We start from the raw sequence: 14,562 nt of genomic DNA on the forward strand, positions 1-14,562 counted from the left end.
CGCTGGGGACATGCCCGCAGTGACAGCTGGGTTTCCCATGCCTGCTGCAGCACAAGAAGCCACGTGGCGCGGGGAACCGTGGGGGCATCTCAGTACTCGGGCGTTAGGAGAGACTCCCAGGACTCTAGGATTCCAGCTGGTATTGAGGGATTTGGGGAAGTATTTAGGGAGGTGAGGGTTTGCCCCCCGTGTGCTGTAAGGAAGCAGGGATGACAGACTGAGGGGCACGACGCATTTCTATCCAGGAGGTGGCGCGACAGCAGGGATTGGTAGTCAGGTGACAGTGGCTCACGGTGGAGGATGCTGGCCATTTTTGCCATTGGCCCAGAGCCACTCAGCCCGGCCGGCTCCCGGCTGCCAGGGGCCACTTTGCTCTCTTAGTCACCACATTCGGTTTGGTTTGGTTTTTCCTATCATGGATACATAACCTTGTGCCGGGATTCCTCGTGTTCCAGCCTATTTCTGGTTGGTTGTGTTTGGAGGGATGGTATCTGGATGAAATTCTGGAGATGCTTTTGTCTTCCAGGCCGCGTGTTTCGAAATCACTCCGTAAGGGGCACTTCTGGGGAGCCTTCTGCAATGTGAAATGAGCCAGTCACAAAAAGACAAATACTGCAGGATTGCACTTCTGTGAGGTACTTGGCATAGCCCAATTCACAGAGGCAGAAAGTAGAAGGGTGGTTGGTTAGGGGCTGGAGGGAGGGGGGATGGGGAGTCGTTTGACAAGCAGAGACTTTCAGTTTGCAAGGCAATATGTTCTGGAAATGACTGGAGGAGGTGGTTGAACAACAGTGTGACGGTGGTTTTAAAAAAAGCCACTGAACTGGACACACGTTCAAATGGTTAGGATTTGTTTACTGTTACGTATATTTTACCATTAAATATATATGTAAGTATATTTAATGCTCAGAGAGAGGGAGAGGGGCTGATAAAGTGATAAAAGGTTATAGGAATCCTGAGAGATCATCCTCCCGATGGGGGTGCCCAGGAAGGCTGGCCATAGCTTTCTGCAAATCCAGAGGGATGCCACTCCTCCACGGGGACTTCCTGAAACCAGGTGCTGTGCCCAGCCACTAGAGGGCAGCATGGGCTAGCGAACTGGGGCATCGAGGTTCTCAGGCCCCTAACGGGGTCCTCAGCCTCTCCAGACGCAAGATGGGAATAATCCCTGCCTGTCCTGCTCGGTTTCAGCTCAGGTCGTGATCTCATGGGTCGTAGAATCGAGCCCCTCATTGGGCTCCGTGCTCAGCCAGGAGTCGGCTTGAAGATTCCTTCTGCGCCCCAGCACTCACGTGTGTGCGGACATTCCCGCGCGCTCTCTCTCTCTCTCTCTCTCTCTCTCCCTCAAATTGATAAATACATCTTTTAAAAAATAGAATAAAACACAGTTCTCAGGGGTATCTGGCTGGCTCAGTCAGTAGAGGGTGCAACCTTTTTTTTTTTTTTTTTAAGATTTTATTTGTTTTTTGACAGAGAGAGAGACAGCGAGAGAGGGAACACAAGCGGGGGGGAGGGGGGAGAGGGAGAAGCAGGCTTCCCGCTGAGCAAGGAGCCCGATGCGGGGCTCGATCCCAGGACCCCAGGATCATGACCTGAACTGAAGGCAGACGCTTAACGACTGAGCCACCCAGGTGCCCCCTTTTTTTTTTTTTTTAAGATTTTATTTATTTGCCAGAGAGAGAGCGCACAAGCGGGGGGAGGGGGGCAGCAGGCAGAGGGAGAGGGAGAAGCAGAGGCCCCTGAGCATGCAACTCTTGATCTCAGCGTCTTGAGTTCGAGCCCCATTTTGGGTGTGGAGCCTACTTAAGATAATAATAACAATAATAATAATAATAATAATTTAAAAGTTCTCATAAGGTGAATGGTTACTCATTGAAGAAAAATAACAATCTATGAAGTAGGTACTATTAATATCTCAGTTCAAAGACAAGGAAGCGGCATATCAGAGAGATGGTGTAACTGCCCAGAGCTGCACAGCAGAGTCAGTACCAAACCAGGTCCAGGGTAAACTACAGGCCAATGCTACAGACCCACATCACAAACACCCGCTGTCTAGAATGTTCCAGAATCCATTATGTAACACAGATGCCAAAATCCAGCTGAAAAACTGTATGTCAACTATACTTAAAAAAAAAAAAAAAAAGCTGGAAAAAAAAAACCCATAAACGTTTTGGGCCCCTCATCTCTTAGGCTGCAGGCCTCTCGCTCACAAGTGAGAAGTAATGTCCCCAACTCATTCAGAAAGGACCTTGCATTCATAGTGTGTGAATCATACTCATCTCATGAGTGATCATCAGATTAGAGACCACGGAGTGTACCCTGTTCACGGCCTTCCTTCTGCAGAAAAAAACATGCACTTCAGTGGAAAACTATGTCTGCACCCAGCACACCCTTCCGGGGTATCAGATTCTAGCCTTTCTTTCTTTTTTTTTTTTTTTTAATTTGAAGGAGGCTCCACGCTCAATGTGGGGCTCGAACTCACAACCCCCGAGAGTGGCATGCTCTCCCAGTGGAGCCAGCCAGGCGCCCCCAGCCCTTCATTATTCTTTTACAACTGTAAATTGTAGGCAACTGACCAATTCTGTCTTGTCTGGTAGAGAGGCCCCTTCACCCCCTTGTGGAAAACCGGTTTTGCCTCCATGGGCACATTTATTTCTATATTCCTGGCCTATAAATGTGACTGTTCTGTTGTCTCTTTGAGCCAGTTACTACATCTGACCCCCGTTCATTTTGTATCGGCATAGGAATCACGATTTTACCGTTTTTAGAAAATTATCTGTAGCACTTCCTTTGTCGGGTGTTTCCAGATGGCATGTTTGGCTGGGTGGGCTGGGGGAGCTGGCAGGGCACCTCTATTCAGCGTCTTCAGACGCAGCAGGCAGTTGGCCCCCCACCCAGGAGCAGTCTCCGGTGTCCGAGTGAGTCCGGGAGGGGGGCTTTGCTCAGGTGGATGGGACAAGGTCTTAGCAAGACCTGCACTCTCTCTCTCTGGCTAAGCCTCTAACCAGCTACTTGACCTTGAGACCCAACCTCTTTAGACCAGAGGGTAAGGAAGGACAGAGTTGAAGCTGACTTATTTCCTGAGTGTTTGCTTGGGGTGAGGCTGGAGAGGTTGGGATGATTAATTATCCCTGACAGGAAGCCGGAGTTCTGCAGGGTCATGTAGACTGCCTGGGGGCTGCACCTAGACAGAGGTGGACTTGAACCAGAACCAGGCCTGCCTGTCTGGGAGCCCCAGGCTGTGACCTGCCTGCCCCTCACCCTCCGGGGCCAGAGGTCTTCGAGAATGACCAGCTGCCTGGGCACGGTCCCACAGCGTCCTCCCAACACCTCTGCAGTCCCCATCTTACAGGCGAGGAAACGGAGACCCAGGGGGGTGCCATGACCTTGCCAAGGACACACAGCCAGTGGCCACAGGGGGACTGCACCCTAGGATTTCTGTCCATCTTGAGGGCGGAGTCAAAGCAAGGTCTGGAAGGCCTGACTTCTTCCCCAGTAAAGGTGTCCAGAGGGTGAGTGGCAGGAGCTCAGCTAAACATAATCCTTAACAAAGAACCTGGAGTCTTGAGGAGATCTGGGCTCCTTCATAATGATGGTGCTGACAGTCATAATAACAACAGCTCCCATCTCGTGGGCAGGAAGACGCCTGCAGACGTGATCTCATTCTGTCTTCACTCCTGCCTCCAAGTAACTACCCATCCTCCAGACAAGGGGCCTACGGTTGGCCACACGGCCGGCGGCTTCTGGCTCTAAATCCCTGCCTGCCACTCACCTCCCCCAGTCTCTTCTTCTTCCTTTTTTTTTTTTTTTTAATAATACTGTGTTGTAGATTTGGTTTTGTTGCTTGTTTATTTATTTGAGAGAGAGAGCACGGGAGGAGGGGAGGAGCAGAGGGAGAAAGACAAGCAGACTCCATGCTGAGCACGGAGCCCCATGCTGGGCTCGATCCCACCACGCTGAGATCATGACCTGAGCCGAAATCAAGAGTCGGACGATTAACCGACTGAGCCACCCAGGGGTGCCCCCATCTCATCTTTCATCTGTTGGATGGAGATAACTCTACCTTCATCATCACATTTAAGGGAATTAAATAGCACGTGACTACATACAGTGGGGTTCCCAGGATGGGATGCCAGGATGGAAACAGGACATTAGTGGAAACACTGGTGAAATGGAATGGAGTCTGGAGTTCAGTGAATAGCATCTTCCCAGTGCCTTTAGCAAACGTGCCGTGGTTTTTGTAAGATGTTAACCAAAGGGAACCTGGTGAAGGGTGTAAGGAAATTCTGTATGATCTTAGCAGCATTTCTGTATATCTGACACTGTTCCCAGATTAAAAGTTCCTACTGAGAAAAAGTAAGTGAACAAAGGGGGGAAAGCCTGTGAGTTCCGGGGGAGGCAGGGGGACACTGCCTATCATGGATAAAATGGACAGGAAAGGCCGTCAGATACTCTGCGATCAGGCATGTGCTAAGCCGGAGGAGGGCGTTCACTGATGGAGGACAGGGCAGAGAAGGGGAGGTGGGGGGCGCAACCTGGTTTGTGTGGATTCCCAGTTGTTCTCAGGACTGGAGCATACCCTGCCCTCCCCCACAGGTGGCCCCAGATGGCTAGGACCGGGCAGGCAGTGTAAACAAGTGTGTTGGAGCTGGCATTCTCCTACCCAGGTGGCCTCCGGAGCCTGAGTGCTAAGGGTAGGGTGGGGAAAGTGCTGGGGCTCCCCTCCGCCCCAACAACTGGGAGACAGATGTCAAAGAGAGGGTGGGGGGTGAGGGGGTCCCAGAAAATCAGGGTGACCTTTAGCCAGCGTGGCTGCAAATGTTGTCCTTTCTGTGAACAAAGCAAGGGTTCCTCAAGAAAACACAAAACAACCAAGGACTCTTGAGCTGGTCCTTTAAAGTGAGTGGGTGTCACGGGTCCGTGGGGGAGAGAAGCCGAGGGGGTACTAGCCCGAAAGGCCTGATCAGAAAGAAGGCCGGGGAGGGTTGAGAAAACACTGGGGCCTGTGAGTCATGGGCCAGGCTGCCTGGGGCTGTACCAAGGCCAGAACCCAGCTGGAACCTCCCTTGAAAATCTGCACCCCCTCTGACCGGCACCCCCTTCTCGGCAGGGCCATGCTCCGGGGCGGCTTCACACAGGCCCCAGGCAGAGGAGGCAAACCATGGCTCCACCTGCCTGGAGCCTCCACTTCATTCATTAGTTCATTCATTCATTCACAAAATCCCAAAGGCTGAGTAGGCATCAGCCAGCCCAGGTGCGGGGCCGAGAGCCTTCCGGGGCTTGCTCTCTTCGCTAGGCGCAGCTGAATGTTGCCGGGGGTATGGGAAAAGGGAGAAGGAGGTCCCCAGTGGCGGGACCAAATCAGCAAGGGCCTCTTGGGCTGGTGGAAACGGTGGGACATTTTCCCCTGAGGACGGAGGAAGCCTGAGCCTCAGCAGAATTCCAGAGAATTCCAGAGAATTCCAGAGCCAAGGGCGGAGTCGAGCTTCCCATTCTCAAAGAAGTGGAGACTGGAGCCCGAGAGGCTGTGAGACCTGCCAGGCCCACACAGCTGGTTAACGGCAGAGACCCAGGTGTCCCGACTTCTAGAGCAGGCTTTTCCCACCACAGCTCCCCCTGCCTCTGTTGCCTGCAAAGACCTCCTTTCAGACCCGGGCAGGCACCTGCAAACATCTCAACACCTCCACACCTAGGTAGAGGATGAAGAGTGCTGGCGGACTGGGGTCAGCGTTTCGAATGGGCTGACCCAGACCCAGAGAGAAGCTCCCCTGGGTGGGAGGCAAGCAGGCTTCCGGCAAGGGTGAGAATCGACTTGCCCCAGATGGGTGAAGTGAGTCAGTGGGGAGCCATGTTCACACTTCCTCCTCCCTCTGGGCTTCGATCCAGCTCCCTGGAGGGAGGTGCAGCCCAGATTCCTGGGGCAGCCATCCTCCTCTCTCCAGACTGGGGTGCTGGCTGTCTGCACCCCCAACTCCTCCACACACCCTTTCTGAGGCCCTGGTAAGTTTCCATCTTGGCCCCGTGGTGTGACTCAGGCTTGACACATCATGTGGGACGTTGCTGCTGGCAGGAAGTTGTGACCTTCTCTCTCCTGCTGGGCTTGGCCATGCATTTCCCTGCCCCCTTCCTCTCTCCAGAAGGATGATGGGACATGGCAAAGGACCCATGGCTGCCCACCTCAGAGACTGGGTCACCAGGGACCCCTGGACTGCAGACCAGAGACAGTAAGCCCAGGGGCCGTCCCCGACTGAGTGCCTTGCCACCTGCCAGATGCTCATGCAGCCAACAGCCCTGGGAGGCAGACCCATCACTGTCCCCATTTTACAGAGAGGCTGTGCAACAGTCATGGGGAGTGAATGACCTGGTGTCCGGCGGCACGAAGGGCCCACTGGGGACTCATGTCATGAGTCTAAAGCCAGACCGCTTTCTCAGGCCACATGCAGCTGCCCGGGTGGAGGTCCAGAGTAGGCAGAGAGTTGGTTTGACCCGTGCTGGGGTTTTGTCAGGTGAAGCTGGCGTGAGGATGGGGAGGTTTGTGGAGGTGGCTGGCGACGGGGGAGGGAGGGCAGGGAGGAGGAGGGCGCAGGGGATGGGGGCAGGGAGCAGGGCTGGGCTCCCTGGATGGCCGGAGCTGGGGTCCCAGAGGACGAGGGAGGAGGTGAAGGTCTGAGGTCAGTGGTGAAAACTATGCAGCCTTGTAGGGACTGGTTGTGGGGCTCTGGAAATTGGGGTGGCCATTGCTCTTAGGATGAGGTTGGCTTCATGTCGAGTCCTCAGCCCACAGGCTGCTCAGAACAGGTCCTCCGTGAGTACCGATAGCGTGAATGATTGAGCCATTTGGGGCAGAGTGACTTAAAGGTTTACTTTCTTCCTTCTCCCTTTTTTTTTTTTTTTAAGAACAGCTTTATTGAGATATAATTCACATACCACAACATTCACCCTTTTAAAGGGTTTTTTTCACAAGTAGTTTTTGGTGAATTCACAGAATTGTAGAGCCATGACCACTGTCTAATTTCAGAACATCTTAATCACCCCAAACGGAAACCCAACACCCCCCCAAAAGGAAACCCTACACCCCGGAGCAGTCACTTCCCATTTCCCCCCCGCCACAGCCCCTGGCAACCACTAATCTACTTTCTGTTTCGTTGGGTTTGCCTAATCTGTACATTTCTATAAATGGAATCATACATGGTCTTTCATGGCGGGCTTCTTGCACTCAGCATGTTTTCAAGGCATATCCGTGCAGTAGTGTGTATCGGTACTTTGTCCTTTTGTATTGTCAAATATTCCATTGTATGAACACACCATTTTGTTTCTCCATCCATCAGCGGCAGACACTCGGGTTATTTCCATTTTTGGCTATTCCGAATAGTACTGCTGTGGACATTCATGTACAAGGTGTGACCTATGTTTTCCTTTCTCTTGGGTGGATACCTAAGAGCAGAGTTGTTGGGGCAATTTTTATGTCGTTTGAATTCTTTCCAATAAGCACATACTTCTTTTATAATAAACCGATATTTTAAAAATCGTTTTTTCTAAAAAGATGAGCTGAATCCATAGAAAAAAAACAGTAGACCAAACTTTGAGACAGGGAAGGACTGGCTGAGAGCCAGGACTGGGGCCACCAGAAGGTGGGCATGTAACTGAGCAAATCACCCTTCTCGGGGCCTCACCGGGGACGTGGGGGTGGGGCAGGGGTGGGCAGGACAGCAGCTGAACTGGAATGAAGACCTCTCCAGCCCTTCCCAGACTGGACAGCTCAAGATCTTAAGGCAACCTAGGTTCCCACACCTGGTTTGAGAAACACATCAAGGAAATGATCTGGTCTTATGAGTTCTCTCCCTGAAAGGATGAGTACCCTAAAATTGGTATTCTAGACAACAAGACCAGATTCAACCCAGAAGAATGTTTTAGGTCACTCCCTCTCCAATATCTAATTGAGAGGTGAACAAATAGTTAACTCCATCTGCCACTTAATTTTCCACTTTATTTTTATTATTTTTTTAAGATTTTATTTATTTATTTGAGAGAGAGAGACAGAGATAGCTACATAGATCACGATCGAGTGGGGAGGAGAGGGAGAAGCAGGCTCCTCTATGAGCAGGGAGCCCAATGCGGGGCTCGATCCCAGGACCCTCGGATCATGACCTGGGCCGAAGACAGACGCTTAACTGACTGAGCCACCCAGGCACCCCCCCTCCATTGAATGTGTTTTAATGGATCTCTGATAGCTGTTTGATGAGTCAATGGATGTAAGAAAAACATGCTTATGCCTCTTCCAGGAAGAACGTGGGGAATACTGATGTCAAATAATCCTTGTGATAACCCTGTGAGATTAGAAGCCTGTCCCCGTTTTGCACATGGGGAGGTAGAGAGGGCAGGCAGATGGCCGAGTTGTGCTTTGTTCTCCAGTCTGACTCCAAACCCAGTGCTGGTTCCCCTTCACCGTAGCTCCGCTCCTTCCCTCTGTCTCCCACCGGAGCCCCCTTTCAGCCATGGCTAAGTGACAGTTGCCAGCCCTAGAGAGAAAAAGATCTGCTTCTCTAGATGTGCAAATGTATGTCACAAAGATGTCCTTTGCAGCATTGTTTATAACAGAAAGGTGGGAAACTTGCCACTGCACACTGTAGAGTTGCTAAAAAGTGACATAAAACCATACAAACTACCTTCCTGTTAGCTTTTCTCACCTGCCGTTTCTTTCTTGGGTTTCATCCCTCCTTGTCATGTATTTGTTTCTTCTCTATGTCTGTCCCTCCACTAGAATGTAAATTCGTTGAGGGCAAGGACGTTGCTGGGTCCCTAACTTCTGGGCACACAGTAGGAGCTCAATAAATATTGGTTGTATGAATGAACCAAAACATTTTGAGATAGCAAGTAAAAAAGCAAATTGCAGAACGGTAGGCATGGAACAACTCCATTTTCGTTTAGAAGATGTTTGAATGCAAGTAGAGAAAAATCTGTAAGGCCACATATTAATTATCTCGGGGTTTGGGACTGGGGCTTATGTGTGGCTGATTTTCATTTTCCATTGTTTCATTCTTTTTTCTTTTATATGAGCATGAATTTCTTTAGTAATAATAATAAAAAAGTGTTTTTTAAAAGAATAATCATCCAGGGGGCACCTGGCTGGCTCAGTCGGTGGAGCATACAACTCTTGATCTTGGAGTTGTGGGTTCGAGGCCCATGTTGGGTGTAGAGATTGCTTAAAAATAAAGTCTGGGGGCACCTGGGTGGCTCTGCCTTTGGCTAGGGTCATGACCCCAGGGTCTTGGGATCAAGCCCCACGTTGGGCTCCCGGCTCAGCAGGGAGTCTGCTTCTCCCTCTGCTTCTCCCCCTGCTTGTGTTCTCTCTCTCTCTCTCAAATAAATAAATAAAAAATCTTTTTTTTTTTAAAGATTTTATTTATTTATTTGACAGAGAGGGACACAGCGAGAGAGGGAACACAAGCAGGGGGAATGGGAGAGGGAGAGGCAGGCTTCCCGCGGAACAGGGAGCCCGATGCGGGGCTCGATCCCAGGACCCCGGGATCATGACCTGAGCCGAAGGCAGACGCTTAACGACTGAGCCACCCAGGTGCCCCTAAATAAAAAATCTTTAAAAAATAAATCAAATCAAATCTTGGGATGCCTCAGTCTGTTGGGTGGCTCAGTCTGTTAAGCATCTGACTCTTGGTTTCAGCTCAGGTCATGATCTCAGGGTCATAGGATCCACCACTTCGTTGGGCTCTGCTGAGCATGGAACCTGCTTAGGATTCTCTCTCTCCCTCTCCCTCTGCCCCTCCCCATGCACTTGTGCACCATCTCTCTCTCTCTCTCTCAAAAAAAAAAACCTTAAAGAATCATCCACACTCCTTTCTATTATGTATGTATGTATAGATGGATGGCTATATAAGGACATTTATTCCAGCATTATTTGTCATAGCAAAAAATTGGAGATTATCATTTGCCTACTTTATTTTTTTTTTAAGATTTTATTCATTTATTTGAGAGAGGGGGAGATAGTGAGAGAGAGTGCGAGTGATGGGGAGCAGCAAAGGGAGAGGGAGAGGCAGGCTCCCCGCTGAGCAGGGAGCCCGATGCAGGACTCGATCTCAGGACCCTGGTATCATGACCTGAGCCAAAGGCAGATGCTTAACCAACTGAAACACCCAGGTACCCTGACCACTTTATATATTGTTTTGATTTTTTACAATGGACATTGCAGTGGACTAAATATTTATGTCTCCCCTCCACCCCCACCAAATTTATGTGTTGAAATCCCAACCTCCAGTGTGATGGCGTGTGGAGATGGGGCATTTTATTTTATTTATTTTATTTTTTTAAAGATTTTATTTATTTATTTGACAGAGAGAGAGGCAGCGAGAGAGGGAACACAAGCAAGGGGAGTGTGAGAGGGAGAAGCAGGCTTCCCGCGGAGCAGGGAGCCCGGCGCGGGGCTCGATCCCAGGACCCCGGGATCACGACCTGAGCCGAAGGCAGACACTTAACGACTGAGCCACCCAGGCGCCCCGAGATGGGGCATTTTAGAGGTGATCAGATCTCAAGGGCAGAGCCCTTCTGATGGGATATGTGCCCGTCTAAGAAGAGGCCCCAGAGAGATTCCTCACCCCTTCGTCCATGTGAGGATATAGCAAAAAAATAAAAAAATAAATAATAAATGCTTGTCTCTGAACTAGGAAGCGGGTCCTCAGCAGACACTGAATCTGCTGGTGCCTTGGTCTCAGACTTCCCAGTGTCCGGGACTAGGAGAAAATAAATTCCTGTTGCTTAGAAGCCATCCAGTGTATGGTATTTTGTTGCAGCAACCCAGGCCAACTAAGAACAACATGTGTTTGTGGAACTGAAAACAAAGGACAAATAAGAGGGCGATGTGTAGGCTAGCTGGCTTATAACCCAGAGCAGCTGGCCACAGGTGCCTCCCTGGCTCACAGTCCGGGTGCTGCTGTGCCTGGCCAAGCCTATTTTGGGTTTTCTTCTCCCACACGCCACATGAGCAGGGGAAACAGTGTCTGACAAGGGGGACCAGCAGCGGGAAGTAGGCGGTCTGCTTCAGAGACCAAATGCCTCTGATCTATGCTGTCTCCTTAGGGGCAGGTCAGACCCTGCTGATACCATGAGCTTGTCTCTAGAAGCTGGGGTCTCTCTCCTCGGCTCCGACCTCATGGGCTCCACTCGGGACTGGGTAAGCAAACAGCCGGGTATGTTCTCTGAGCATCGTGGGGAAATGAGTCCCAAGTCTAGCTCTGCCTGTTGGGTGATTTATCTGCCTCATTAAGCCACACAGGCTGGAGGTCACTGTGGGGAACTTCTCTTTGATACCGATCGGAGGAATATTAGGACTTCCTCCCGCCTTCAAGGAACTGACAATGTATAATTACGCAAGTCCAGAAGACACAGGCACCTCCAAGTTAGGGTCCGCAGAGACTAAGAGAACCCTGGGAAGCTTCCATTTCGGGGCGGAGGGGGGTGCTCCCAGTATACTACCAAATGAAGAAACGCTAAAATAGCTTTACAGAAATTACAGTACTTTTTTTTTTAAAGGTTTATTTATTTATTTGAGAGAGAGAATGAGATAGAGAGAGCACGAGAGGGGGGAGGGGCAGAGGGAGAAGCAGACTCCCCGCTGAGCAGGGAGCCCGACGCGGGACTCGATCCCGGGACTCCAGGATCACGACCTGAGCGGAAGGCAGTCGCTTAACCGACTGAGCCACCCAGGCGCCCCATATATATATATATATATATATTTTTTTTTTTTAAGATTTTATTTATTTATTTGAGAGAGAGAGAATGAGAGACAGAGAGCATGAGAGGGAGGAGGGTCAGAGGGAGAAGCAGACTCCCTGCCGAGCAGGGATCCCGATGCGGGACTCGATCCCGGGACTCCAGGATCACGACCTGAGCAGAAGGCAGTCGCTTAACCGACTGAGCCACCCAGGCGCCCCATATATATATATATATATATATTTTTTTTTAAGATTTTATTTATTTATTTGACAGAGAGAGACACAGCGAGAGAGGGAATACAAGCAGGGGGAGTGGGAGAGGGAGAAGCAGGCTTTCCGCGGAGCAGGGAGCCCGATGCAGGGCTTGATCCCAGGACCCTGGGATCATGACCTGAGCCGAAGGCAGACGCTTAACGACTGAGCCACCCAGGCTTCCCTGAAATTACAGTACATTTTAAATGTTTCCATTAAGCAAATTGACCCTTTTAAGACACACACCAATCACAATGTGATTATGCTAATTAGAAGGTGACAGGAGGGGCGCCTGGGTGGCTCAGTTGGTTAAGCGACTGCCTTCGGCTCAGGTCATGATCCTGGAGTCCCGGGATCGAGCCCCACATCGCGGGGGGCGGGGGGGGGGGGGGTCCCGGGGTCCCTGCTCAGCAGGGAGTCTGCTTCTCCCTCTGACCCTCCCCCACCTCGTGTTCTCTCTCTCATTCCCTCTCTCTCTCTCAAATAAATAAATAAAATCTTTTAAAAAAAGTTTTAAAAAATTAGAAGGTGACGGGAATTATAAAAATATTCATGGCCTGGTAAGGGGACACAGATTTAAAGTTGCCGGGTAGATGTCTTCTCTCGCGCCGGTCTGTGCTGCACGCTGCTGGTTGGTGCCGACTCCTGTCTGCCCATGTCTTTCTCTGTCACGTCACACACCTGCTTTGTTTTCACCTCTGCATTTATCCCTGCCAGAAAACGTCTTGTCTCTTTATTGGCTGAATGTCCCCTTTAAAATATAAGTGCCGGGGCGCCTGGGTGGCTCAGTTGGTTGAGCGACTGCCTTCGGCTCAGGTCATGATCCTCGAGTCCCTGGATCGAGTCCCGCGTCGGGCTCCCTGCTCGGCAGGGAGTCTGCTTCTCCCTCTGACCCTCCCCCCTCTCCTGCTCTCTCTCTCTCTCGTTCTGTCTCAAATAAATTAAAAAATAAAATAAAATAAAATAAAATAAAATATAAGTGCCACAAGTCGGGAGTCCACATCACCGCTGTCTGGCACATGGTAGGTGCTGCATAAATGTTTGTTCAATGAGTGGATGTATGGTATCCTCGTTTATGTGAGGTCAGGTGCATCCACAGACACAATGGGATTTCGTGATAAGAAATAGTACGTGATGGTTCCCAGGGAGGCAGCTTGTATGATGGAAGCGCAGAGCCCTGCGCCAGGGCTCTGGTCCCCGCTCAGCTGCTATCTGCCGAGTAACCTTGGGCCAAATGCCACTCTTCCCCATGGCTCAGTTTCCCCATTGGTAACATGGGGGAGGGGCAGACTGGCAGATCACTGGGGTCCCCCTGACCCTGGCGTCCTATGGATTCACGGAGGTGATACTCGGGCTGGATTTTCAGAGATGAGTGTGTGGGGAGGAAGGGGAAGGTGTTCTCCAACTCCAACTGTTCTTTCTCTCTGAAGGATGGCATTAGGAGGGGAAAATCTGCTCAAGAGACCATCGCTAGGTGAAAAAGCAAGGTTCAGAAGGATTTATCTAGAATGATCTCATTTTTGCAAAAGTCAATAATCATGTTACTACATATAGAAAAGGTTGAGGAATACACACCACACTGTTGAGGGTGTGGCTCTGCAGGTTGGAGCATTTTAGGGAGATTTCACTTCATGTGCTTTGGATTTATATAGTGCTTAAATTTTGTTTTATGCATTTTATTTGTAATCAGTTCTTTTTAAAGATATAAATTAACCTTTTTAGGGGCGCCTGGGTGGCTCAGATGGTTAAGCGTCTGCCTTCGGCTCAGGTCATGATCCCAGGGTCCTGGGATCAAGTCCCATATCTGGCTCCCTGCTCGGCGGAGAGCCTGCTTCTCCCTCTCCCTCTGCAACTCCCCCTGCTCATGGTCTCTCTCTCTGTATCTCTCTGTCTCAAATGAATAAATAAAAAAAAAAATCTTTAAAAAAAAATTAACCTTTTTACATTGAATTGTTTTTTTTTTAAAGATTTTATTTATTTATTTGAGAGAGAGAGAATGAAAGACAGAGAGCATGAGAGGGAGGAGGGTCAGAGGGAGAAGCAGACTCCCCGCTGAGCAGGGAGCCCGATGTGGGACTCGATCCCGGGACTCCAGCATCGTGACCTGAGCCGAAGGCAGTCGCTTAACCAACTGAGCCACCCAGGCGCCCCTACATTGAATTGTTTTTTTAATTTTTATTTGTTTAAAGATTTTATTTATTTTTGTGTGAGAGAGAGAGAGAGAGCGTGAATGGGGGGAGGGGCAGAGGGAGAAGCAGACTCCCCACTATGCGGGGAGCCTGATGTGGGACTCAATCCCAGGACCCTGGGATCATGACCTGAGCCGAAGGCAGACACTTAACCAACTGAGCCACCCAGGCATCCATTGAATTGGGTGTTTTAAAAGATTTATTTATTTATTTTAGGGAGAGCGAGAGCGAGCAGGGTGGGGGAGGGGCAGAGGGAGATGGAGAGAGAATCTCAAGCAGACTCCCCGCTGAGCGAGGAGCCTGATGTGGGTCTCCATCTTGTGACCCTGAGATCATGACCCGAGCCAAAATCAAGAGTCAGATGCCTAACTGACTGAGCAGCTCAGGCGCCCCTACAT

The sequence above is a fragment of the Neomonachus schauinslandi genome, chromosome 4, assembly GCF_002201575.2.
Source record: "Neomonachus schauinslandi chromosome 4, ASM220157v2, whole genome shotgun sequence".
NCBI lineage: Eukaryota > Metazoa > Chordata > Mammalia > Carnivora > Phocidae > Neomonachus > Neomonachus schauinslandi.